This window comes from Anastrepha ludens, chromosome 3, assembly GCF_028408465.1.
Source record: "Anastrepha ludens isolate Willacy chromosome 3, idAnaLude1.1, whole genome shotgun sequence".
In the NCBI taxonomy this organism is placed as follows: Eukaryota; Metazoa; Arthropoda; class Insecta; order Diptera; family Tephritidae; genus Anastrepha; species Anastrepha ludens.
The window spans coordinates 76,520,547-76,544,622 of NC_071499.1; the positions used below are offsets into that span (position 1 = coordinate 76,520,547).

The 24,076-nt window shown below is 34.4% G+C and overlaps 1 protein-coding gene across 1 annotated transcript in view; it reads right to left on the bottom strand.

Moving 5' to 3' along the window:
* LOC128858234 (AF4/FMR2 family member lilli) overlaps positions 1-23,828 on the bottom strand; it is a 224,593-nt gene extending 200,765 nt beyond the window's left edge. The window contains exons 1-2 of the mRNA XM_054094325.1: positions 23,765-23,828; positions 23,301-23,690 (exon numbers count right to left, since the gene is read on the bottom strand). The gene's annotated coding sequence lies outside the window, so the exon portion shown is untranslated. The remainder of the gene's footprint in view (positions 1-23,300; positions 23,691-23,764) is intronic.
* Between the last annotated feature and the right edge of the window lie 248 nt (positions 23,829-24,076).

A 24,076-nucleotide genomic window follows, 5' to 3' on the forward strand; every position in this document is an offset into this window, starting at 1 on the left:
TTGTGTGGTGAAGTTTCCAACTCGGCTTTTTTAAAGCAACGGGCGTCTTGTCTTCATAAGTTATTTGCTGTATAATTTAGCAACGATTTCATGCATTGAAAAAGAATAGTATGTGAAGTACATACTCAGAGCAACTAGGGCCCACTGAGAAATTGCTCCACGCACGCATTTGTAGTTCGCTATATTTATTCATTTAGATATATATTTACACACAAACATTTGTGTATACCATATGTACGCGTACTACATATTAGAGAGTTTACACAAATTGACTGGTTCAACGATCAACGCTGCACAACATTAATTACAAGATACGATATTTCGAGGAAAAATTCATAGCCCGCTGCACTTGAAAGTGATTCTGGTCGTTAATGGTGTTTGGCTTTTATTTGTTTACTTATTGATATGACATGCGAGCATACACGCCTACCTAAAAACGAACCCAACAAGCATTTTGGAGTCAGTTCAGTTTGAGGTGGAGTATTTGTCAAATACTTAGCTTTGGCTCTCAGCGACACGCAGTATGTCAATAATTACGGGCACTTATTTTTCAGGACTAAGGCAATTGGAAATCATCGGCTTGTCTATAAATTCGGTTAATGCAGTTATTTATAATTTTTAATATATTAATATCTCAACATTTAATAATTTTCAAACAAAAGAAATTTAAATATTATGAATTTTCCAGTTGAAATCAAATAACTTATAGAAACGCGATTCCATGTCAAGTTTTCCAAAGCAAAGTTATGAAAGCAAATTAAATAAAAAATTAATAGATTTAAGATGTATTCAATGTCCAAAATTTTGTGTAGAGTTTTTAAAGTCACATATCTTCACTGTTTTTTAACATTTTTATACATTTATTTTTTTTTTATTTTTTAGTTTAAATAAAAATAATTAAAAAAATTTTTTTTGAGAAATTAAATTTTTGGAAAATATTTTTTTTTACATTTTGAGTAAAAACATTTAATGTCTTTGCGAAAATTATTGGGAAAATTTTTTGTTGTTGGTATATTAAAAAAACATTCCCTCTCACAATTGTTTCATTAATAGCTGAGACTATGAAATTACATAGCAAGATTCCAATAACTTTTCGAGATATATGCAAATAGTACATGGAACTAGAAAAAAATCAGTACAACAAACTGCTCTAGAGAAGCACTAGCACATGTTCTCGTAAGTGCTACGGCCTTAATAGTATTACGGACGTAATATCATTTGCAAGTCGATCGGTATTTTTGACTCATTCCCAGGACGTTTCACACCTTGAAACTTCCAGGAATTTTTTTATTTTTTTTTTTTGCGAATAAGGAGGTTTCAAGTGGCTAGTGCATCATCAAAGCTGCCGTCGACTAAAAGACTCCCACTCGTTTGGGCCTCTCGCCCACCCTGAAACCGCTTTCGAATTACTTCAGAGTGGTGTTCCATCTTCCTCATTACAAAGTCTATGCTTGAGTACCTGCGTCCAGGTCTCGCTTTCTCAGCCGGAGAATTTTTTCCGCGAAACCACTCATGATTTCCCACGTTTCCTCGCTGCTTAGCACTTTTCAGGGATTACAAAGACTTTCAGAGATTACTGATTAATCTATTAATAAAAACAAAATTAAATTCAAACATGCCAAAAAAAATTCCCAAAAAAATTTCGAATAAAATGTTTAACAATAAAAATGTTAAATGCGTATTTATTTATATATTATAACTCCTACATTATTACATTAGTATATTATTTATCTTAAAACAAAAACTTACAAATTCAAGAAAAACCGAAGACATTTCACTTAAAGAACTCCATACCAAAATTTTTATTATTGAATAAATCTCAAATTACAATTTGTATTCAAAATTTTTTCCAAAATACTTGCATGACTTGACAAGGAATCGCTCTAAAATAATTTCAAATGAAAATATTTATATCCTAATATAATTATTTACTTCTTATTAAGCTCAAGCCTACAAATAAACCTATTTTCATTTCATTCCACTTTTTTACGGAATAACCTAAATACTTGGATCATTTCACAAAATCCTAATATTTATTTATAAGTCATTAAAGAACATTTATAAAGAAAAAGGCACTCTTATAACTTACTTGAGCATTACGAGTTCCTCACTAATTGGAAAATTCTGTTATAAAGTCTGTTGGGTAATCATAATTCTTCCACTAAATATATTTCTATATGTATTTATATGCACACGTCTGTGTGTATGTATGTATTTAATTGAAATCATAGATGAACAAAGGCGTTCCAATCGTGTGCACAATTGTCATACCAATTGTTTTTATTGTGTGTGTGTACTATATATACATATATGGTAGGTAAATTTATACTATACACTCGTGCATACATACATACGTATAAAAATATAGGCCATTGCAGTTGTTGCCTTGACTGATATTGTAACTTTCGATAACCATTTTTTGATTATTCATTAATGTCAGTCCAACTAATGTTAGTCGAGTTTTACTCAACCACTACAAATGGGAAAAATTTGGTCATGCTCGATTTCAATATTTTATGCCGAAACTACATCGCTTCTTAAGCGCCAGTTTCACAAACAGCTCTTAAGTGCAGCTTATAGCAAATATAATACAAACTTTGATAATACCCTTCAAAAACGCTCGGAATGTTACGAAATTCTTTATCAAATAAGGTAAAAATCTCTTTCACAAATGTAAAAAATATAGTCAGTTAGTCTTTTCCGTAGGAATGATATACATTTAAACTATATTTTTATTAAGTAAGAATTTTTAGACTAATTCAAATTGAGGGAACAAATTGACATTTCATTTAAAGATTTCACAAGCGAAAATTTGCAGTAAGACAAACAGCTGATTGCAAGCAAATTAGAATATTCAGGTACTTAGTAAATCAATAAGAAATTGAGTTTCGAAAAATCTGGAGTGAAAATATTTAATTAAAAAGAAATTAACAAAGACCTTTGTATATTCTAATTTGTCATAAAAAAATGGTTGCCATAATTTTGAAAGGTTCGCGTGATTTTTGTGTTTGTACCCCTCCAGCTCTAGAGAGAGAATACAACATCAAATTACTTGGCAGAATACAAAGATCAGCCTGTGCACTCAGGCCATATCTTAGGGAAGCTCTGAACGCACTGGCACACGTTATTCCGGTAGATCTACAAATCAAGAAGATGGCAACCATGAGTAGATTAATAGGTTAAATGAAGTGGGACGCTGGAAGGAAAAAACTCATGGCCACGCCAGTCTATTACTGTGACAAACCTAGTATATACGGTATAGATCAGAGTATATGCAAAATTAGCAGAGCGTTATGGCCCACCTACAACCTTAAGCAATCGTCAACATTGAAAAGCATGAAATGATGAGACGCCTGGAGACTAACGGCAGTCATAACCGGCTTTTGGTCTATGGGAGAACAAGCAGCCGAAATTGGCATCCCTCACAACACATACTGTCATAGTTGCAAACAATCGAAAAAAGGAAATAATCTTCCATTTCCTCTGTGAATGCCCTTCCCTATGGAAGGACAGAATATTAACCCTGGGCAAACCGCTGTTCGAGTCTCGAATAGCTGTCTGGCTTAGATGTCAACAACCTGATAAGGTTCCTGAACCGCACAGACTGGATATAGTCATGCTGCAAATAATTGGTAAACAAGTTAGTAACGAGGATGTGCAACAAAATGGTGCGGAAGCGAAGCCAACCAACCACTTTTATTGATTTAGATTTTTATTGGATATTTTCTTTATGATTTCAGATTCCCAAAAATTTGGGCTAATGGGTAAAACAACCCTGCAACTTGGAGCTGAAAAATTTGATTTTTGTTTTTCTGTTTAGTTTCTATTCAAAGCATAACAATAAACTGGCAGGAAACATTCATCAAAATTAAAAAAGAAAATTTCAAAGTCTTTAATATAATTACGCTCGTTTATGGCGCTTATTTCGAGTTAGGTTAGATTGACCGCAGAACTTGACAACATTTTTTCCTTAAAGGAATATCTTCCGGCTTGGAAAGAGATAATAGTCGCTGGGAGTGCAAATTATTGAAGATTTAAAAGTTAACAATGGCCAAGTTAGAAAGCAAATGAAGCTTAGAGCAATTCCATGTCAAGTGATCCAAGTACTTTGGACATTGTCATATTTTCCCCGAAAATTAGTCTAATTGTAGGCTTGAGTATAAAAAGAAGTAAATTGAAAAAAATTATAATATAGTTTTTTAAAGTCAACTCTTTGGTTCTTTTAAAAATTTAAAAAAAATTTTGTTTTTTTTAGTAGAACATACTTTTTAAAAAATTTTGTTTGGGTAAAATATTTAATTTTTGTTCAAAACTTTTAGAATTTGGTTTTTGTTATTAAAAACACTGCTGTCCTCAGTAATCCCTGAAATCTTCACAATGGGATTCTCATAACGGTTATCTGCTTACATTAGGTACGTAATGACGCTTCGATCAACGCTTCGTAATATATGAGTACATATGGTACCATTGCGTATTATACTTTGCACTGATTTTTCTTTGGCATTCCTTTACATATTTGAATATCAGACCCAATGAAACTTTCAGGGATTGCTAAGCATAGTGTCAGCTTTTGATGAAAAAATAAGCAACAAATTTGAGAGGTGGGTATTTTTCAAATATTATGGAAAAAAAAAAAAAAAAAATAATAATGGACTATGAATAAGTTCGTGCGGTTTTACAACAGATGGCGTAACTTGATTATTATTCCATCGATCCACATTTCCAAACATTCATTGGAGAGCTACTGTCGTAAGGCACAAACGTCAGTATAAGTTTTTTATTTGAAGCGTAAACAACAATATTTTTACCACACTTGAAAATGTCGAATTTCGTGCCAAATAATGTGTTTTTGCGGGGAATTCTTCTTCATTATTTTAATATGAAGAAAAAAGCAGCCGAAAGTCATCGTATCTTGGTGGAAGTTTATGGTGAGCATGCTCTATCTGAGCGAACGTGCCAGAAGTGGTTTGCACGCTTTAAAAGTGGTGATTTTGGCTTGGAAGACGAAGAACGCGAGGGTGCGCCGCCAAAGTTCATGGATACCGAATTGGAGGAATTGCTCGATCAAGATCCGGCTCAAACGCAAGAAGAGGTTGCAAAAACTTTGGGAGTTGATCAATCAACCATTTCCAAACGTTTAAAAGCCATGGGAATGATCCGAAAGGTAGGCCATTGGGTGCCGTATGAATTGAAGCCAAGAGACGTTGAACGCCGTTTTATGGCATGCGAACAACTGCTTCAACGGCACAAAAGAAAGGGTTTTTTGCATCGAATTGTGACTGGCGATGAAAAGTGGGTCCATTACGACAATCCAAAACGTCGGGCAACGTATGGATACCCTGGCCATGCTTCAACATCGACGTCGGCGCAGAATATTCATGGCCTGAAGGTTATGCTGTGTATCTGGTGGGACCAGCTGGGTGTTGTGTATTATGAGCTACTGAAACCGAATGAAACGATTACGGGGGATGTCTACCGACGACAATTGATGCGTTTGAGCCGAGCACTGCGAGAAAAACGGCCGCAATACGCCGATAGACACGACAAAGTTATTTTGCAACATGACAATGCTCGGCCACATGTTGCACAAGTGGTCAAAACATACTTAGAAACGCTCAAATGGGATGTCCTACCCCACCCGCCGTATAGTCCAGACCTTGCGCCATCCGATTACTATCTCTTCCGATCGATGCAACATGGCCTGGCTGACCAGCACTTCCGTAATTACGATGAAGTCAAAAAATGGATCGATTCGTGGATTGCGGCAAAACCGACCGAATTTTTCACAAAGGGAATCCGTGAATTGCCAGAAAGATGGGAAAAAGTAGTAGTAAGCGATGGACAATATTTTGAATATTAAATTTGTAACCATTTTACGTCAATAAAGTTTCAAATTTCGAAAAAAAACCGCACGAACTTATTCATAGTCCTATTAATAAACCAAATCCCCAAAAATGTATTAAATTCTTAACAAATATATTAAATTATTTAATATATTATATTATAAAAAATAGTTTAAATATATTTTATCTTAAACAATGTAAAAAAATAATAAATAAAAATGTCAAAAGAAACTAAAGATATTCCACTTAAAAACAAACTACCGCAAAATTTTGAATTGAATAAATTAGAATAAATCTCAAAATTATTTATTTTTATTAAAATTTTTTCTAGTTTACTTCTCATTACCCATTGATTATAGGCCCTCTCTACATATGTATTTCAATAACCAGTTACACAAAAAACAAAACCCTTACTTGAAAGACCCTGTGCTTTTATTATTTTTGCAATAAAATTTACTGAAGAACTTAAATATGTAATTATTTTTAATAAACTAATAGACAAAAAAATTAATGAATTTGTAAACCTAAGTTTTTACTCAATTAGAAGATTACAATTGAATATAATTATCGAATACATACATTACGAGGCAGAAATATGTATACACATATGTACATATATAATTCCCACCATTTCAATTTTGTAAATAAAAAAGTAAAACATTAACGTAGTTGAACTTTTCATTTGTTAGTGTATTTGTTCCACCAATTTGTTGCTGTAACAATTTACAAAACTTATTTGACGTACACACATACATACAAACACTAATGAATTCTAAATTCTAAAATTTAATTAAATCGATTAATTGGTAATGTCAAAGGTTGAGCTGGCAATAATATGTAGCTTTCTAACTGCCTAGTAGGGAAGTCCACTAGTTTGCACCAATGCGCTTCTAGTGAGCTTAAAAACCTAGCTATGAATCCTGTTCTTTTTCCTATACCTCTCTAGAAGTGCTTTTCGGTCGTTTTCTGGAAGAAAGTCTTAACCTAAGAAAAAAAAATGTGGCTATACTCTTACTTAGGGGGCATAGTAAATTGAATACTTTGCAGCCGTTTCTCTCGAATATTTGATTTTTTAAGTTGTCGTTCTTCATCAAAACGGGCGACATTTATGTCCGTATAAGCAAATAAGCTACTGCTACATCTTTTTGCGAAAGTCATAAATTAGCAATAAGTCCAGCAAAGTGGTTATACCTGGCAACCGAAAATGTATCACACAAATACACGTATCTTGTACAAGGTGGCGCAAAATTAATCACTCTATCGGAAGATTTACATATAATATTTGCAAATACCGTCCTACATCGTTGACATCATCGGCCTTAACAACCGCGCTGTTAGTTCTGCCTTCTCCAAACTGGATAAGGAGGCAAAGCGAATGGGTCTGGTGATGAACGAGGACAAAACGAAGTACCTCCTGTCTTCCAACAAACAGTTGGCGCACTCGCGGATCGGCACCCACGTCACTGTTGACAGTTATATTTTCGAGGTTGAAAATACTTCGTGCATTTAGGAACCAGCATTAACACCGATAACAATGTCAGCCTTGAAATCCAACGTATAATCTCTCTTGCCAACAAGTGCTACTTTGGACTAAGTAGGCAACTGAGTAGTAAAGTCCTCTCTCGACGAACAAAACTAGCATTCTACAAGACTCTCATCAAGCCCGTTCTAACGTATGGCGCAGAAGCGTGGACGATGACAACATCCGATGAAGCGACGCTTGGAGTGTTTGAGAGAAAGATTCTGCGCAAGATTTTTGGACCTTTGCACGTTGCCATGGAACGATGAGCTGTATGAGTTTTATGTCGGCATAGACATAGCGCAGCGAATAAAGATCCAGCGGCTACGTTGGCTGGGTCATGTCGTCCGAATGGATACAAACGCTCCGGCTTTGAAAGTATTCGATACGGTACCAGCTGGTGGTAGCAGAGGAAGAGGAAGGCCTCCTCTGCGTTGGAAAGATCAGGTGGAGAAGGACTTGGCTTCACTTGGTGTGTCCAATTGGCGCCGGTTAGCACGAGAAAGAAACGACTGGCGCGCTTTGTTAAACTCGGCCAAAATCGCGTAAGCTGTTATCGCGCCAATTAAGAAGAAGAAGAACTAGCTAGCTGCAATACACATTCAAGCAAGCAATGGAGTGCGTAAAGGTCAAAATAAAGATTTCCATTACTCAACAATTTTTTTTATTGGTGCAAAAAATTATTGGTCGCAATAAAATTATTCCAAAACAAAATTGCGCCACCTTGTATAATTGAGAGTTATTTCTTTGTTTTACTGGATAATCAAATCCATTTAAAACCAAATATTTTCAAAAAAAAGCTATGCAGCATGACTTTAATAAAAATAAAAATATGTATGAAAATTTTTCAAACAATTCCATTTTTCCAAATTGGCTGGCATTGCTACATACTCCCTTAGAAAATATGTATGTATATCCCACTTGTTTTTTGCGGACTTCATATGAGGTTTTACTGCAAGCCTGTTAAGAGCCGAAATGCTCTTTTGATGTAAAAAAATTATTTCCTCTCTTTGGAAGCATGAAATATTCATTCTGAACCCTAAAGACCGTCCCCAAAATCTATTAGCACAATGCGCAAAACATTGCAATAGTATTTTGAATATATTTTGAGGTTTGCAGTACATATTGGAAACTTTCCACAAAAGCCAAACACTGTCCATGCCATTAAATAGGATCCCTTAACCCTTTCAGTACATCTTTTTATTGCGCCATCCAAAAAATCCAAATTTTTGTCTGAGTATTTATTTTAGGACCAATAACAATACAAATAATTTTTTTTTTTTTTTTGTTAAGTGATTTTTTTTTAATGTTGCCATATGGCAACAAATGTTGTGTATTCGTTTCAATCGCAAATAATCTTCTTCTGCAATCTAATGCAAGTTAACACCTTACGAAAAATTTGTTGCCATATGGCAACAAGCTTAGTTTTAAAAATTAGTACAGCTTTTAAAGCTGCTAGCAAAAAAATATTTATATGCCAAATGACAGGTTGAACATTTTTCTATATACTTTATTCAAAAATTGTTGAAAACATTTGCCCTATATGCCAGAAGGCTTTCTTTAAAAATGTTGTATTACCGATATATAATGGGCGGTTATTATTTATTTTATTTCTGTTTAACCATTAAACTTCAATTTTTGAAAATATGTAACAAAAAGGTTGATATTTTTTACAAGAGAGTGTTGACGGTCTTTTAAAGTTTACTATTGCCATATGGCAATAATATCGCGAAAGGGTTAAGCACCAACACTGAATTTATTCTCGTCGCCGAAAAGGACGGAATGCCATTTACTGTAGAAAACTACTAGAAAAAAAAATCCTCTTTGATAAATGAACATCTTTTCCTGACCTAAAAGTTGTTGAACACATCTTAAAGAATAGCGAATGTCTAATTACTGACGCATTTTAGCCGAACTGAACATTTTATTGGCCGTTAGCTGCTTTATTTGCTTTTCAAGTCATTCGTTAATTTTTATTTTTTCATAACTTTCTAAATATGTAAGCTAATTATTGGTGGTTCGTTTAATTTTTGTAGCAATCTATCTATCAATGGAAAAAATACCGACTGCATGGGTATTCATTAGCATAGAGGATTTCATTCTCGAAACATCATATTCACCATAAGTGAGTGTTAGAGAGAGTGCACACATAATTCGGGCTCAAAGTTGGAACTAAAAACATTCGCGAGAAAATCGGGAACATATGCAGAAAGACATCTGGCGAATTACTTGAGCTGGAGTTCTTTGTCTTAATATATTGCAAAAAAGCTTTGGAGTGAATTTAATTTCAAAATCATATTTAGTGGCATAATTTCCATATAAAGACACTTTGTTTGTGAATTAATAAGTTTGCATATTAAATTTTTTGAAGAGCTTGTCCCTCAGACTTCTAAGGTTTTTCAGCTCTTTGATATACCACTGGATTCTATAACAACTTGGTTTTTACAGCAGAAGTGTACTTCTAAAAATTTCACACGGTTCGATGATAGTCCGAACCCGCAAACTTTAGACAGCTTACCTTTATATATATTCAAACACAATTTTCATTCTTTAATGATCTTTTCCTGTACAATAGTCATCTGAAACTCATCAGTTTTCTCTCTCGTGCTAGTCCTAGAGAGATGGCAGGGAAAATAATTGTGGTGAAATTACTCGCAGCACCTATAAATTGTTCACACAAGCTTTTAGACACTTTAGAACTATTCTTCAAAGCCAAAAACAAAAATGTCAAGAAAAACAGCTTCAAACTTTTAGATTTACTTATGCCTGTCTAAGCAAAAGTAAAGACATTAATTTCATCTAATCAGATACTGTTAATAGATATCGCAGCCTGATCACTCCTGCATATTCATCTAAAACAATTTTTTTTTTTTTCATTATGACACTCCTTATATAAATGAGTGAGATAAAATCAAGAAATGCAGTTTCTGTAGCGTTCCGCAAGCAAAAATCGGCTAGGAAATTCACAACCGAAAAAGCCGATTGGAATCTAATCCAATCATGGTGAAAATATTTCTAGAGGTGTGCCCTTTAACAGACCGATTCTTTGCTCTGAGCGAATATGACAGAATCAGCTAATGGGCTGATGTCACTAGGGATGTATTTACAAAAAACTGAGATTGTGTAGGTGATATACGAAAAAAATCAACTTGTGACATTTCATTGCAATCTGAAAAACAACTGATTGGAGGAGTGTGTGAATACATGAGAAATGATTGTGCAGAATTCGGCTGCCGAATATCCCAAATGACGTGGCAGCTAAAGTTCGCCTCACAATTTTCTTTTTCACCACAGTTAAAGACCAATCCTTGTAAATCTATCATCCATGTAATCGAATCTGTTTTTGAGTGTTGATTTTTTAAGCCGAGAACCGTTCTGGAACTGAACCTTCTTCTTTTTATATACTACCTTAAATAATTGTAGCACTAAGACTTTTTGGCAACACTTTATTTGTTTCTAATTTAGTTTTAATAATTTTTTTATGAAAATTTGGCTCATCCTCCCGCAAAAAGAATTTCTCTAGATTTTCTTCGAACATTTTCGAATACACAGTTCTATAGACCATCGAGTTTTGGTTTAATAAACAAATTACAAGTGGCTCAAATCGCGCTAATATTTGACAGTTTTATTTGCTGGCGCAAAACAACTCTATAGCTTCTATAGCTCCATCACTCTCTTGTTCTTATTTCGTACACAACATTTCTTATCAACTGCTAATCGGCTTTGTCAAAGGATAGGCTAGAAACTGATCAACATTTACACCTCTGTGCATTAAGCTGCAGTTTCCACCAATTTCCACGAAATGGCGCCCTGCATGTGGGTTTACTAAACACTCTTGAATATCCCATTAACTCTATAAGATATAATACAATGATAACTATGTATATGCAAGCGATTGTGTGTTAACGGCATATGAATGATTTTAAAACGGCTTTCGCTTTTTTTGCTTTCTTTTTTAGTAGATCATACGCCAAAACGTGATTATTTCAACTTGTGCTGCACTCGTACGCACATACATAGGTATGCGCACAGTCATTATAGTAGTAGGTAGTTAAATAAAAAAAAAAAAAATTATTCCGATAATCACACTGTCGTACACACGCAGCTGGTCGGACATCTGCATTTTTCATATACAGAGAGGCAAGCAGTGGCTACGCCGGTAAGCAGGCCGGTAGTTGAGTGTGGGTGTCAATGACATAATTCCGGATTATTGTAAGTTAATTAATTATATTTACCTACTTTTCGTATGTATGTACACAGTTTTGTTTTTTGTTGCTCATACCTGCCTATGTACATCTGTGTGTATAAATATTACGAATTTGCAAGTTTCTGTAGAAAATAAGCTTCTAAAGGGGCAGTATTGAATGAATGGAAATAGTGCCGAAGGAATGGAAAAAAATTAAACAATACTATGAAATTTGAAGAACTTAGACGAATTAACACTCTCTCAGAAGTGAAAAAATTGTAAGCCATGGCAAAGAACCAATTAAGGCATACAATTGAATCTGCTTAGAAAAGTGCAGTTTGCCGTCAGAACCAATCACTTTAGGCAAATGCCTATTATCGCTGTAGAAGGAAAACGTTAATTTTAAAATGCATATAAGCATTGCTAAAGCTTAAGAGTCATGGAGACATTAGTAAGGCCAGAGTTGCAGTGTAAAGAAATATCCACCTATACCTATACAAAATAACGAGCTTCACTGGTTTCGAAGTTTCCTCTCATATCGCAGCAAACTGGGATCGTTTTAAGATTGTTAATAATTGTGATTATCGATATTGAGTTACCGATCGAAACTTATTACAATTATCGATCGTAGCACCTATATCATACATACATTACTGATATACAGACGGTGCGAGGTAAGACACTCGCCTGCTACCACTCACAAAAAGGAAGTCCTAAAGTTTGTACACCTGTACGCTAATAACTAAGCACAGAATTCTCCGATTTGCACAAAGTTTACTGTATTTTGAAGTCCACCGCTGCAAGAAAGTTCTTTTTGCATAAATTCCGTACATTTTGTGAATAGGCTGTCTATGAGATAAAATGCGTTAAGAATCCTAAAATTATTCAAACAAATCAAAGATGACTCATCCGATTGGAGTACATTTTGCTATAAAACTTTGAAATGTCTGCTATCACTCTGCATTCTCAAAAAAATCGATTATTTCCTATTGCTATTAAAATAAAAAAAAAAAATAGAACATTCTTAAAAACAAATTGCTGTTTGTGTGGGGAAGCAAAGATGGAAAATTAATGGTATCTGATTTCTTTACATACGAGTAAGGTATATCTACTGGCAAAGGTTCCGACTTAGTTCGAATAAAATGCTTTTCTTCAAGAGGTTAGGGGTGGACAGAATTTTCAAAAAATTTGATTTTTTTGCATTTTCTTAAAAATATTGTGTGAAAATTTGAAGTGAATCCGACAAATACTTTTTGAGTTATTCAACAATTAACAAAGGGCGCTCGGGCTAATCGGCAATCGGTAACAAAACTTTAAATGCGTTTTTCTCAGAATTGTGTTTTTGATCTGGTGATCACTGTAACTTAAAACCCGTTTGTTTTTGAAAAACATAAAAACTCAGACCTGATCGAAGGAATTTTGTTTTTCAAAAAATTTGGATTTTTTTTTTTAATAAATTGTCGATTTTTTTTCTAGAAAATCTGAAAAATATTTCCTGAAACCACCATATTGTTACTTTTGAAAAAAAGCACAAGATTATTTATTAATAAAACTAATTTCTCGTGTCCGATTGATTTTAAATGAATCTCCAATGGCTTGTGATGATCACCTCAAGGGACTTCCAGAGAAACGGGCTCAACACAAACAGCGATAACTTTCACAAGTACTATTTTTGTTTTCTTTGAAATTTTTAATTTGTTAATGTTACGTTTTTATTTTTGTAAAATAAAGCAATTGACTAGCAAAAAATAATTATTGAAAATCATCATATTTTCGGACCTCTGACTACCCCTAACCCCTTAACAGCAGAGCAACATACGCCGGATATTTGAATGTTTGAGGTATTGTTTACAATCTTGAGAACTTAAAATGATAATATATACAAAATAGAAATATTGTTGGAATGAGGTTTTTATTAATATAACTTGTAGATGATTTCATAGTTTTTATTTTTTGAATATGATATCCGGCATAAGTCTGTCGCGGCTACGAATCACATAAAGACAATAAATAGATTATTAAACGAACTGTATGACAAGTTGGGTGCCCTTATTCGAAACAAATGTCATCGATGTTCAGGTGATGAATTTTTGGAAACAGGAATTGGCTCGCCATTCACCGTTCCCTATAATGGCATCTCTCTTATCATTTCGAAAGAAATAAGGACCGATGATGCCACCAGTGCTCTATGAACTTCGCGAACAGATATTTATTATTATTTTTTTTTTTTTCAAAGTAAATTTCCACAATTTCGAAGCATTGTTCTGGTGTTACATACTTCGTGATGACTTACAAAATACTACTGCACAGAAATGTAAACAGAGTTTACCATTGTCTGCTCTCAAATCATAGTTATCAATATCGATATTTGTCATGAAGCAAAAAAAACCGATACAATGTTTGAAAAAAACTTAAAATGAATAACAATGAAAAAGAAAAACAATTTAAATTTTATCTAGAGAGATATGTAGCTACGTTCTAAGCTCCAAATTAAAAATCATGTAATGGAGAAAATGAAAATTTGTAATTACCCGTCGAAAAAAAAAAATGAGGGACGCTTTGGGATTATAAATTTTGACATTCGATTTTTAATTTAATTTTAATTAATTTTTAATAAAAACATAGTTCAATTTGTAACAAAAGCTATTTGGGTCAAAGTTTCAAACATTGTACGAAATTCGGAAAAAGTAGCCAAATTTCAACAAAATTTCTAACTTTCGAATCAGAATTTTTCGAAAATTTTTGAATATACAGCTTTTTGTTTTGTTTTTGTTCTTTTAGGAGGAGCAGAGAGCCTCTACAAGGCCTCTTCAACGTATGCGATTAGATGCTAACGTCTTTACAATCATTCGCCCAAGGCTACTTGTATTTACTACTGTAATCAAAATAAGTATTCTAACAAAGTAGATGATTAGCCTGCCGTTTTATGGCCCATTATAATCCCAAGGTGTGTGTGGATTTTTTTCGACGAGTATATATATACGTCGAATAATAAACTAAAATGTTATGAGTACATAGAGTATCCCATGAAAAGAATTGCAATAAAAAAGGCTTTATAAAGATATACTCAAGTATCTGAGAAGGAGATATTTAATATAGGTCTGGCCTTTAAATCAATTGTGGATCATGCATCATTCCACGAACATTTTCATAGCAAACGAATCACAAAATGATAAGTTACAGAATATGCAAAATCCAACGATCCGGCTTATCATAAATAAGCGATGCGGTATGTATGTTAGATGCATGTGAGAGATGATCGCGAGTATGAATTGACTGAGCGTGAAATTGCATTTTTTCGTCATGCTTCGAAGGTATGATACTCGTATTAAAAAGGCCAATCTCACGTATTACCATAGCGATATTCATAGGTATGCATAAAAATTTAACCCTTTCTTGCATTTTCAGATAAAAGCATAGGTGATTAATATAAAATATTATTGAACAGCAGTGGGAAAAAATGTACAAGTATGTCGCCTTTTAATGAGCTTCCGTCACTGATAAAAAAAAATCTGTGATAGTATTTTATTGGTACTTTTATTTAATAATTTTAAATACTATCTGTTAGACGGTTATTTATTTATCAAAGCAACTGAAGTGCAGTGGACACATCAGTAGCGGCAAGTGAAGCAAATTGTTCATGGCTTAAATACATTTTATGAAATACCTAAGAAGAGCACTTGACCTAACCACTACACTCGTACAAAATTACGCGTTGCAAAATTATAAACGCCCCACTATTTCTCATAAAAATATAGTTTATACTACAACCATATAACGGAGAGGGTTTCAAAGATTGCACAAAATTTTCTAAAATTCCATTTAAACTTTCAACTTCTTAATCAGAATTTTCAAAATTTTTTTGGGTAAATAGTTTTATAGAATATTGAATTTTAATACAACAGAGTGCAAGTTTCAAGTTACTACTAAATAATTGATTTTTAAAAAATTTTCGTTGAGCTGTTACGCCTTTTCTTCCATACAATGTACGAGTACATGCCCTAATTTTTAATACTTTATAATAAAATGTGCAGTCATGAAGGTTGTATAAGAAATGCAACATCCAATAAATGTTAATCTCATGGCAGATGGCAGTAGCTTCGTTTCCTAACACAATTTCATCAGCAATGCGTCGTATTATGTCTTTGAGTTGAACAAACCCTGAAAAAATTGTCAAGTCAAAAACTTGATATGTTTTGCATTTCCTTCTAAGATTTTTTTTTGTAATATAAAATGTTTTTAAAATATTTCCTGAATAATTTAAGTCAATCGAATGAATAGTTCCCGAAGTATCCAAAAATTAGTGAGCGGCTTTCGCACTCCTGATGGCTGAGACTAAAATTTTAATGTTTTTTTTTTTCGAAAATGTGTTTGCAAATTCAGCGACTAATATAACTTAAGAAAAATGTGATTGATGAGAAAGAAATTCGCATATTCAAATATTTGAAAGCATAAAAATCTAGTCGTAGGATTTTTGGTTTTGTTTAAAACTTCATTTTTTTTTTTAATAAATTTATTAAATTAAAAAACAAAATACAACTTAGCACTAAATTTAATCTAATTAGATTAGATAATTCTCTTTGTTTGGCCAAATTGAGATAAACCAGTGCAAAGTCACTATGATCGCCGTATGAGTCTACTTGTGAGAGCTGGACCAACAAATCGAACAATGATGAGTTTATAAAGTTATAACTTTATATTAATACTTTCAGGTCTTTCCCACATGCCTCAAAAGGTAAATTTAACACCTGCACAAGAGAAGACTGAAATGACCAGAACGGCTGAGGGTAGCCAAAATTTTTATTTCTTCTATCTTTCCGAGCAAGCAAGATTGGAAAGAGGGGAGAGTCGGTATGGATATAGGTACCTCTGTCTTCACAGACGAATATAAAATGGAGTCTGGAGTGGGAGCGGGGGTTTACTCTAAATCAGCCAGCATTTCGGTCTCCTTTAAACTGTCGGAAACAAGCAGCGTTTTTCAAGCAGAGGTCTTCGCGATCCTGCAGGCATGCAAAATGTTTCGGGATCGCTGTTGGGAGGGAGACATTAATATTTTTTCCGATAGCCAAGCTGCGATCAAGGCCCTGCCGTCGCCGTATTGCAGCTCTCTTCTGGTGAACTCTTGTAAGGCGGATCTCAAACGTCTCGAACGTGCAGAAAACATTTCCCTTATCTGGGTTCCTGGACACAGGAATATAGAGGGAAATGAAATTGCCGATAAGCTTGCCAGGAAGGGGTTGGCAGAACCGGTTCGAGATGTCCCCTCCTCAGACATCGGTATCCCCTTGGCCGTCGTTAAAGGGAAACTACACAATTTCTTTCGAAAAAAAGCGCAAGACAGATGGAGGTCTGTCTCATCGTGCGATATTTCGAAAACACTATGGCCTCAATACCATAGAAACAGAACGCTTAAGGTGATGGGAATCCCCCGCCATTCAATTTCCAAACTCATTGCGGTGTTCACTGGTTACTGGCTGATCGGTACTCATGCGGAGAAGTTTGGAAGCTCCGTACAACCCCCATTGCAGAAGCTGTGGGGATCCTGCACAGAAAGAGACTGTTGAGCACTCACGTAAGTGCTACTTGAAGTGTACCTGGGGTACTCTTGCCATCTTACCTACCTACATACCTTACATGATTGCAAGCACTGGTTACAAACAACTATTTCGATATTAGTTCTAGTGAAAGCGAATGCGACAATGATGTATCGATAACTTACATAATATTGGGACAACCAAATGGGCAACAAAATTTGGGCAAAAATATGGTATATAATAAGAATGCTTATTCTCATTGGACTCATACTTTTTTAGTCGATAAATTGCTAGGAAAATTTCAGCTTTACACTTCTGTATTTTGGTTTCATTCAAACACATATTCGTATTATATCTTATTTGAAATTTCAGCTTTAAAAATGGAATTCTAATTTGACTTCGTCCCAATTTACTAAATTTTTTCGTTTTTTTTTTTTTTAATTTGATTAATTCAAGTTAAAAAATTATAGAGTTTGCCTATATTACTGCATTAGAAAATAAATTAAAGTAAAGTCGAAAAAATGTTATCAAAAATACTCTTAAGAAGCAGTATGCCTTTTTACTGCGGGTGCAAAGAACCGATTCGTATTTTAACTTGCTAAGGGGAGCGAAATAATGCATGGATGGCTTTGCTCCGCCATTGAATAAATTTTTTGAATTTTTTAAGGGCTTCAATTCTTTCTTTTACATAAATGTATTCGCCTTAATTTTGGCAGTGCTGAAACAACTAAACGCTGCTAAAATATCATAGTTGCATTCTTCTGAATCTGACCTCAAAATCGCTTACATTTTGCACTAATGTCATGTGTGAAAAAAATGGTAAATTTGTGAAATTTGTGAAAGCAAACAATATTAAGTGAGTAATTCTGAAAAACATTGGTAAATATTTTTGTTTGAGTCTACATTCTGAATATTCTGAACTACATATATTATTTCACAAAATATTTCTTTCTATTTAGCGTCATATGTCCGATATGGATAACAAGATCACACTTTTAGTTTCAGATGCTGATATTTATCGTCATGATTACCATTGACAATTCGCACTTGCGCATACATTTGCAAGAAACAGACACGCAAGACATTTTTGTTACCTTTAATAAGAAAATAGGTACCTAAACATTAAATACGACAGTTCATACGCACATATGTATGTATATACATATACTACATATACGCATATACATATATTTATAACGTCTAATAGCATCCCTTTAAAGAATTTTATCTAAAGAGAATGAGAGGTGGAAACTAAATTTATGGCTCACCAACCCCTAAAGGTACCACAATACGTTGAGTATCTCTTCCGCAAATCCATGTGTAGACTTGCACACCTATACATAATATATACACACATACATACATATATGCCATATTACCTAATATACATATAATGAAGCAAGCATATAAATAAAGATAAATTCCTATATTCATATGCCCGTATTTCTATGTAAGCATATTTTATTTACAAAAATACCTTGAGCCATATGGTTACCACATACATATGTATGTAAATATATGTTACATATATGTAGACACAATTCAACAATAATTTGTAGAGGGCATAGGGGAATATCGTCCATTTACTTCAATAGTGCCATAATTAAAAACAAAAAATTCAGATAAGTATGTAGAAATGATCACAAGATTCTTCGTTTAAAAATTCATAACGATATCTATTAACAGTAATTCATTAGATGAAAATAATCTTTACTTTTAGTTAAGGAGGCGCAATTAGATGAATGTAAAATTTTTTTTTGCGAATGGTCTTATTTTGTGATTGTTGCGTGTGTTCTGAAGTACAAAAAAAGTATTCGTTTCTGTTCCAGCCCTTTTTAAATACTTTGTATAACAATGTCAAGTAGTCGCTCAGCTATTATAGCCCTGCATCAGCTAGGAGCACGCAACTTCTAGATAGCACGGAAGTTTGGAATTGCACGTTCATTGGTTTCTCGTGCAATCAAACGATTTAAGGAGCTTGGTAATGAGGCTGACCGTCCTGGAAGAGGAAGAAAACGAATTGTTAACACTTCCAACAACCAAAAAATCCTCAAAACAAGAGTTCAACGAAATTCTATGGTCTCGATGAGGAAAATTGCTCGTGAGACAGGCATCAATCGTGAATCAGTTCGCCTTATAGCAAAAAAGGAACTTGGACTTAAGCCTTATAAACTGCAAAATTGCCAGCTGCTCTCGGATGAAAACAAGAAAGTAAGACTCGAAAGATGTCGCTCGCTGCAACGTCGGGCCGCAGGTACGGGCTGGGAAAAAGTCGTCTTTACGGATGAGAAGCTGTTTACCGTTGAACAAGCTCACAAGCATCAAAACGACAGAAATTGATCTACAGAAGTCCCTGGACCTTTGTCCATTGTTGAACATCGTCAAAGTCCAGCCCACAGAGCAAAAACAACCCACGAGTGGTGCAAAGCCAATTTCCCCTCTTTCGTTACTTCCCAAGAATGGACACCCTACTCGTCGGATCTGAATCCACTAGATTACATCGTATGGTCGATTTTGGAAGCAAGGGCCTGTGCAAAAGGCCACAAAACTTTGGAGTCCCTGAAGCAAGCGTTGCGTTGAGAGTGGGATCGCATAACGGTACATGAACTACGGCCTATAGCCCAAAATTTTTTGAAACGTTTGACCTTGTGTATTCGTGCTAAAGGTGGCCACTTCGAAACTGGCTGAGTATAACATTGTCTATTAAAATTTGATAATTTGTTTTGAACTACTATCAATGATAAATTTTTTTCATTAAAAAATATTGTATACACTTATTTTCACCCTGCATATAGAATTGGAGCTTAAACCCTGTATTGGGTGTCTGGCTGAGCTTCTCCTCAATTCTAAAATTACTATAGGTTCAGTGCTATTCTGAAAAATTATTTCCATTTATGTTTCTTTGTTTTTTTTATTTCAGTCTAATAGAAGCAATAAGAATACTTGCATACCCATTTGCACTTAAATTTCATTAGAAAATCATAGTATAATAGTTCTGCGTTGAAGAGGGCACAAAATCTAAGGGCATGTCAAACATTTCGCTTTCCTCATTGTAGAACCAACTACTCTTGAAATGAGCCACTCAACAGATGTTTTGGGCACGCTAAAGAGTTAGATGGTCTGTTAGACCTATTCTCCGAAAGTAAAAGAAAGTTGTAAGATTCTTAATTGCTGCTATAATTTTTTTTTACTTAAAATGACTTAGTCTAGTAGCATATAACCATAACGTGTAAAAACTAATTGATGAAATAAAATAAATAAATAACAATATTTAATAGCTTGAGAAATATTTAATTTTTGAAAATGAAATCATATTACGTCCTACGAAAAATTTGAAGGAAAGAAAAAATTTTGTGTAATATTCTAATTCAAAATGTTCATGCTCATGAGTTTAGAGCTACGTGTGGGTACATACTTTATTTTTACGATAAGAAAGCGGCGAAGTCTTTTCTTTGGGTCTTAATCAACATGTGCACACACATAGCGCATATACACAAAGAAAACCGTAGCATTTATGTAAAAACTTGCCCTTATGTGTGTATAGCTGCGCATCACCTGGAACCGATGGCGACAAAACAAATACGTAGGTATAATACATTGATAAAACGACAACAGCGCTGAAAAGTCTGAAAATGCAACACACAAAAATAAAACAAACGAAAAGTAAAGCCGTTGAGGATCAGAAAAATTGGTCCCACAGTGCAATCAATTCTCAACTATTTTAGTTTTCTGTAAAATGAACAATTGTCAACGAGATCCTGCCGTTTCGTGGGTTAGAGAAGATAAGGGATCATGCTTGTATAAAGCATGAATATGATGGCGCAAAATTAAAGTTCTAATTTTGTTTTGAATAACTTATTTACTTAATAAAAAAATTAGTTTGAGTGATGGAATTTTTATTGTGGGAAACCGCGTGCCATATCCTGCGATACATCCTAGCCACTAGGATTTTTCACATTGCGATGTCATATGAAATGTCAATTGTCAATAGTCAGTCTGTCATCATCATCGAACCAGTTAATGACTAGTAAGCTCACGAATTGGTCATGCATATATCAAGTTTTTAGCGAGTTAAAAAAATGCTCATTTTATTGTACGACTTAGTACATATAATTTGTGCATACTGCGAGAGATTTTAGGACCTTCAACGCATCGCCTCCGCTGGATTACGATTGAATCTGAAAAAGTGTGTTCAAGACATAAGCCACATATCTTGAACATAAGGTGACAATCGAGGGATATAAGGCGACAAGACGGACGAGGAGAAAATAAAAGCAATAAAAGATTGGCACGACAAAGAAATGTGCGCGAAGTGCGAAAGAAAAAGTGATCGCATACTATAGCAGAGTCCTAGGAAGGCAAGATGAATTGATACGTGACCAGACGCGTAAAACATATCCACAAATATTTGTACGGCCAACGATAAGTTAAGTTAAGTTAAAAAGAGACCACGAATTACAAATTTCTCCATGGATCCGCTCGAAGTCGTACGAATCGAAAAGGGGAACAACGCTGCAGAGGATTAAGCAGCGGTTTTACTGGGCACGTTGCAGAGAATCAGTAACCGAATGGTTTCGATATTGCGCAGAGTGTATGGCAGCGAAAGGTCCAAAGGAGAGAAGTCGTGTAAGATTACAGCAATACAACGCAATGATGCCACTTTCGACAGTATGTGCAGCTCTGCCAGCCGACATGGTGTAGACCGGGTGCTGGTGAATTGGATTCGTTCAATGCTAGCCCAAAGAATCGTCACGGTGCGGGCGGAGTAGGATCTGCTGGTGTCGTCCGGGATTAATAGAGGCTACCCCCAAGATGGTGTGCTGTCTCCATTGCTCTGTGGCATAGTGATCGATCCTCTACTCACCACCTTAAATGGTGCTGGAGTCTACACACAAGCATATCGGACGACGTTGCCTGTTTGATAACGTGCCCTTCGCTTATGAACATCTGTAGAAAAGTACAGAAAATACTGGATATGATTGACACTTGGTGCTGTGCGAATGGGCTATTGGCAAACCCCACCAAAACCGGTATTGTCCTCTTTACCAGAAGGAGGAAACTTGATGGACTCCTTCTGCCTAAGCTAAAAGGGTCATGTCGCCCGAATGGATAGTAGTTTTGCAACTGGTCCATATGACATTTTCCAACAATTTCCAATTCAGAGAGTAGAAATATTTTTTGAGTAGTTTGGTTTTTTGCTACTGGGTAAGAAGAGAAATTAAGGTGCAGCGCCTATAGAGGATGCAATACATCTAGAGGTAGTTTTGATTTGTGTTTATACTGAAACTTACTTGACATTTTTATGATATTGATGACAATGCAAATATAACAGTAAACATATGTATGTAGGTAGGTTTGTAACATTTCCAAACTAAGCCGAATAATTCCATAAAAAAATCGATCGAAACTTAATCTAATGGCAATTCAAATATTCAATAAAAAGGATTTGGTCCAAATTGTACAGCACCGTGTCTGGCCAGACTTTTTCGACTTTGGAAGTGAATTTGACATATTTGTATTATAGCTAACGATTTGAGCTTCCAAGTAGATTGCTAAAATTTTATTTTCTATCGATTTATGGATATAACATTTTGTCGAATAGGACGAAAAAAGACCAGACCCTGGTGCCCAACCAAACGTTTTAAAAAAGGTGCGCAACGGAGGTTAAATTATTTATGCTGCAATTATTTCTATTTCACCACTGGAACATCATTTTATTTTTTGTACATTAGCGTCATCTTGCATCATCTCAACGCTGACCTCCTTCATAATTCAAATTCTAAGGATGTTGTACATATATTTTTTTTCTGTGCACTCCTCTCGAGAGCATAGGAACTCGACAAGACTCAGTCTTGCGTTGGTTTTGTTAATCTATTTTGATATCTGACAGGGTAGCTGATTAGCCTGCCGCTAAATAAATACTGGATTTTATTTTTATGTTCAGTTAATTTTTAGTCAAAACAAAAACAATGGAATACATATTATTTAAACATAAAACCAACCATGAAAATATGAGAAAGCTTGAAAATAAGAATTCATGTCCTGGTTTTCAAGAAGGATAACCGGTCCAGGGTTAAGACCACACAAACTACAGTACCAATGTACGACAAAAAAAATATATTTTTTACAATTCGATTTAATTTTGGTTGCGATAATAACAAAAATAAAATAAAATAGATTAAAAATTATAATTTAACATAGTACAAAAAAAAACTTACCTTTGATCAATCAATTAATTATCCAAATCCACTCAAGAATTAGTTGCAGATAAACTTTATTATATTTTCTTATTTATGGGTTATAACTTATTTCTTCCTCTCGTGTTTTTAGAACTATCTCTTTTCACATAAATTTTCACATTATTTTCGCATTCACTGAAATTTTTTTTGCACCTTTGAATTTTCACCGGTTTCTGCTACCAATGCAACACACAACGTACATATGTATAACAACTTTCTCAATCTGCTAAATACAAAGCAAGTGTATTTTAATTTTGTTGCACTTGAATTATTTTGCTGCTTCTCGCACTGCAAATATCAATTAACATTTTCACTTCACGATTATCTTCTAAAATATTTTCAATATTAAATTCGTGTGCGTTCGTATTTCTAAATTAAATTTCAAATTAGTAATTCACTAATTGGCACAAATTTGTATTTTATAAAGAAACAAAACTACAAACCCGCTATAAAACACCACAATATCCGCAAAATAAGTTGTTTTATTACTCGTCGCGTTCAAACTGAAACCAGATTTCTGACTTGTGCAGCTGACGAATCGTAGATACATTTGTGGAACGTATTGGTATGCGCTCGATCCGTTCACTGCGAACACGACAAAAAGAGACAGGCACAAACACGCGCTGTTCCGCATAAATATATTCAGTCAACTTTGTGTGTTGTTGATCGTGGGGATTACAGTGATACCAGATTGTGTTGACATGGGACATAATATTTTATTGCTTGCATTCAGAGTTTGTTAGAGTGATATATAT